The 5161-nt window shown below is 42.8% G+C and overlaps 1 long non-coding RNA gene across 1 annotated transcript; it reads left to right on the top strand.

Moving 5' to 3' along the window:
• The first annotated feature begins 2228 nt into the window (after positions 1–2228).
• On the top strand, positions 2229–3207 carry LOC120847775. The gene is made up of 3 exons (XR_005717447.1): positions 2229–2315; positions 2987–3016; positions 3148–3207. It is a non-coding gene; the product is annotated as an uncharacterized LOC120847775 (long non-coding RNA).
• Positions 3208–5161: the final 1954 nt, after the last annotated feature.

The raw sequence follows: 5161 nt of genomic DNA, 5'->3' as shown, positions 1-5161 counted from the left end.
TCAATAAATTTGCGAAAAAAAAGTATTTTGACGTAATTTGGGGTACTATTATAGTGATGTTTGTTGGTGAGTGGAGCAAAATTTCAAGAAAATCGGGGACCATGAAGAAATCGCCGGAGTGCTCCCGGGTGATTCACGTGCTGTCCGAACCCGAAATTTAAGTTCCCGCTCGTTGCCGAGCAGCCTATCCGGCGTCAGCATCTTGCTAGGGATTTATCGTCTGCGCCATAAAAAATATGCCGGCGGGGCAACCTACGCCCTAAACAAGACGCATCGCTTTGCTTCACGGTCCATGTGGAAAATCTAACCAGCAGAGTTCTTATTTCTTGTAGTTTCATAGTAGCCTTAGACCTATAGCGGAAGCCTCTAAACATGTAAAATGCCCTAATTTTCCTCAATTCAGTACAACAAAATTGATTAAATGGCATCAAGCGATTCAATGAAACGGGCATTGAATGAAATGTCCAGTTCCTACAAGTTGCACGTGCCCGCTTGTATTGCCTGCCCCGGGTGCCAGCCGCAGCGTGTGCGGGTCCTAGCGTGTTCACTATTCAGTCTCTGGCTGCGTCTCGTGAGTGACAACGAGCTCTTTTTTCAAAACGTGATGCGAAAACATTTTATGCATTTCGGGTCAAGTACAGACTTCTTGTATCTTGCTGAAAGTTGAGGGCGACTAATCCGCGAGATGTGAGCATTTTTTTTTTTTTAATTTGTTTAACAAATTTCTTTACCTGGAAATTAAAAACATCTGGAAGTGCTTGCAGTGGTCACTGCCGGGCCCTCAAATTTGCAAAAACTGACTAAAGTAGATTCTACTCTTCCATTAGAATGTATATTGATTCCACACTTCTTTTTTATAGCTACCACGTCGTGCACTTCTTAGATGAAGGGAGCACATACGTTGTCGCTGACTGGTGGCTGGTGAAGGACAAGGAGAAGGGAAAAGTGATTTCCTCCTACTTCCCACCTTCTAAGAACAAGCAGCAGGTCCGGAATGCAATTTTAAATAAAGAAAAAATTACAAAGGCTTGGTCAAATCACCCTGTGAGGATTCTTCAGTCCTACAGTAAGTTGGCAATTTTTTTTTTATTTCGGCGTATACTTGAGATTATTTTTTCTCTTGCAGCCAATCTGCAGCACGCCTTTGACAATGTGCATCCAGCTGCCTATACATCCCATTTGGACTCGGACGGACCGGTTCCGGTAGCCCCAAGACGGGAAAGGGCAAGGGTGCCTGCTAGCCCTGTGGACAGTGACTCGGATGATGCATCGAGAGGAGGGGCTTGTCGCGGTAAAAGACTATGCATTATAAATTTGTATTCAATGTGAATAAGAACTTGCATAAATAACTTCCGCTTGTTAAGCAATTGTAATATTGCTAAATAGTTATAGTCGGTGACAGATCAGGAACAAAGGGCAAGGATAACGAAGGCTGGAAAGTAGTAAGAAGACTGAAGGTAGAAGAGGTTTCCCTCCTCTCACCTTCAACATTCCGTCTGTTTTTTTTCCTTTCGCCCCTTCATTTTCTAGCTCTTTGATCTTGATTAATCACTGAGTATAGGCTAGTCTGGTTAGTGCAAGCTGATTGTAAAATTAAATACTTAAGACTGAAAGAATAAAAGCATGAAAGATGTATACAGACAGCCAAGAGCTTTCAGTTAGCAAAAACATTTAATTCTGGGTGGAAAAATTTGTGCAGTACCCGAAGTAACCAACAGCGGTTGAGCCTTGAGCGAGCCTCCCCTCGGAGCAAAATGGAACTGTCCAAATTGTGCGTGGTGCCCCTCTCAGCCCCTGCATCGGCTGTACGCTCTGATTGGGTCTTTCATGTTGCTAGAGATTGTACCACATCAGTTAGGATTGCTTGTCCCTTAAACCTTGCAAGCCATTCTAAGTACACTAGCTCGCCAACCAAGCTTCCAGACATGTATGTCCCCAGCACAGGCTATCATGCACTCAGGGAAGCTCTCTCAGCCAAAAAACGGAACAGGTGTTGACCTCGGGGTCCCCTAGAGATGCCAGTAGTCTACAATGCCATTTGATGTTCTTTGATTTCTAACTTTGTTGGACTCATCTTTCATACTTTTAAATATTATATGCATAATATATTTTCACTTACATGGTGCGATTGATTAAAAAACAAATTTAAAAAACTTTTTTCAGACAAACAATCCATCTGACTTGTACGGTAGTTTTGTTTTATAGTGCTTCCTTCCACACAACTTTATGGCCCAACTGAAAAACACCACATCCGCTACTTGCAACGAGTCTGCAGTGTCACACGGCTGCATGCTCTGGCCCAAAGAGTGCTGCAGGTATACACTTCAGCTTTTTGTTTACCATTTTAAATAGCCCGGGAAATGGCACTCTGAAGCAAGAAATAAAAAAATGCCTCAGTTGTTGACCATACTTCTGATGCAAGAAAATTTGGGAACATGGTACTTAGATATGCTCTAGCTTTTGGTTAAAGGCCAACCAACAAGCAGAAAAGAAAAAAACTCTTCCTCAATTCCTCCGTTCCATTTGAGAAAGAGGGAGACTCTCCTCTACCGGGAGTAGCTCAGACATCCGCACCTGTGTGGAGAGGAGGGGAAAAGTGGGCGAGTGGGAATGGAGAGAAGGAAACTGGGAACCGGTGTTTTTCCTGGGAGAAGACGATTCTGTAGGTGGGACTTTAAGCATGGTGGCATATTTTTGTCATCAGAGTTTTGCGTTCTTGGGTGTGATATTACAAAAGCAGTCTTCGTGAATTGAGTGTCGGTCCTCTATTCCTTTTAATAGATTGCCGGACAACTCTCAAAAATGGGGGTGTAAGTTCAGGAGTCTTGGTTGCAGGGAGCCATTGCAAAGGCACGCATAGAAAGCCCTACTTAAATACGTCTAGATTTTTTAGCATTGTTTTGTGTATCTGCAAAACAGTTTCACTGTTCATGATTCAGTCAAAGCATCTCACTAATTTTTTTTGTTTCAATGTCTTTTACTTCAGGTCCAGTCCTGCCAGTTTATCCTGTATCAGGTTAGTTCGGGCTCATTATGAAATATCTTAAACTAATGTAGCTGGTCATACTTTCAGAACACATTCACTTTTGCTCTTGGTTTTATCTCCTGTGCACTCCTGCTTACTTGAGGCACTCTTTTTTTTTTCAGCTCCCTTTAGGGCTGAAGAGAGCCGTATTTACCACAACATGAATGCTGGGAACTTCTCCGAAAGGGGTGAGTACATTTACAATGTCTTGGTTTGTTAAACAGCACAAAAACACAGGACGAGGATTGGCTGAAGTCTGATGTCGTCGCTTACTTTTCAATAATTTCTCCAACTGTATGCACCACCAAAACTAATTGTGTAATTTCACGGCGTCCACACATGGCAGTCGCTGCGGAATGTCGCCCATGGCATTCAGCAGAGACTCGGCAGAAAGTTCAGCAGGGTCACAGGGTCATATCTTTTAATTCATGCATATTTGATCAACTTTTTATCAATCTATACTTTGTCAACATTCATTACACAACTTTCACTGTTGCAACGCTTCATTGAGACCGTGACAGCAAGCTATGATTCCAAGCAGGCCGCACTTTGCAGTCGCCCCCCTCGCTTTGCAAGGGGAAAAGTAATCTTTTTTGGGCTCGATCTTGGCGCGAGCCTCTTTAGAAAGTTATGCCATCAATCAAGAAGGCAGAAATCGGGCACTGGTGGCCGACCATCTGCAGCTCCACTGGATGAGTCTAGCGACATTCATGTTGCCAAAAATCAATTTCAAGGCTGTCATGAGAAGGAAGGTTTCTATGAAATGTAAGATGTTTCTGTAAGAAACACGCCTTCGTCGACGAAGCATTTTGTTGGTGAAACAGTTTTCGATGAACTGATTGCTACCAGGGGGGTCTAGACAACACCTTGTAAAATATCGAGGCCTGCATGCTTCAATTTTGTTGTTGCATAGGTAGGCCAGTTGAGTGCACAAATTGAACATGAGTACTGCATCTGCGTTCGACAGGGTTCTTGGTAGAGATGTCACTAACCTCTTAATGTTTGAGTTCAAAAGAGCTGTGAAGTGTGCAACTTTCAAACTTTGCCAATGTTCGAATTTACTAAGTTTGAAGCTTTCGAGGTTTATAAAAGTTAGCTCAACAGTTTCTTTTTTTTTTTCGCAGTTTGTTTTAAAAACATTTGAGAATTTGAAATTTTTTGGTTCGAATTAGTCAAAGATTTAGAATTTTGTTCGAAGTATAAGTTTGTGAAGTTAGAAGTCTTCAAATTGCACAAGGGTCGTAGTTTCATAGTTTCAAGTAATTTTTGTTAATTTTCTGATGTGTGTGCTCTGTTTAGTAGAGTTCAAACAAAGCTAACAAAGAACAAAGAGATGTCGGGCTCAGCCGTTGTCACCACCAGATAGCTCGCTGCGCTTGCTGGGCAGGTCGGCGATCGGCCGCATAGCTTGCCTCTTGGAGCTTCGAATCAGTCTTCTTCGACAGCGATTGTTATCTGCACAGTTTGAGTGGGATCGCATGTTATTTGCAGCAGTTGCTATGTGTTCCAAACAGTTAGGTACTGTTTGAATCCTGTTTTGTTTCTTTGTTTGACGAATCCGTGGAAAAACTACTAAAGTTGTCGGTTTTTTCAATATGATAGGTTAGGAAATTTTTATATGTTTCAGTGTCATAAGTTGGAAAGGTTGAATATATTTTAATTCTTCAAGCCTTAGATTCAGAAAATGTTTGCTTCATCTCTAGTTGTTGGTGTGATCAGTGAGAACATGGGCCCCAGCCCAGTGCTGATGCAGCACTCGTGGTCTATGTGCTTTGTGCTGGTCTATTTGTCGACAAATTTAAAGCAGGTCAAAATGTCAAACGCTTTAGGTGGGGGAAATGAGAGAGGAGGTGCCTGCAAAACTAGATTTTCTGAGGGGCTTTAGACCTGGCAACTGCTTAATAACCAGTTTTCTGCATCTAATGCCCGTGCCACACGGGCAACTCAAATGCTATTTACAACGAATGATATTTGAGCGGACGGCCAATCAGCGCACGACAGTCCGGGCGTGGCGCATTCCACGCACGACAGATTGCGAGCTGATTCGCCGATCACACAAATGTCATTCGTTGTAAATTGCATTCGAGTTGCCCGTGTGGCACGGGTATTATTCCCACAAGTGAGGAGCTAAGCCTA

Source organism: Ixodes scapularis, unplaced genomic scaffold, assembly GCF_016920785.2.
Source record: "Ixodes scapularis isolate PalLabHiFi unplaced genomic scaffold, ASM1692078v2 PGA_scaffold10__122_contigs__length_95168666, whole genome shotgun sequence".
Classification (NCBI taxonomy): Eukaryota; Metazoa; Arthropoda; class Arachnida; order Ixodida; family Ixodidae; genus Ixodes; species Ixodes scapularis.
Note: the sequence above shows the minus strand (reverse complement) of the source record. Positions and strands in the feature narration are given on the sequence as shown.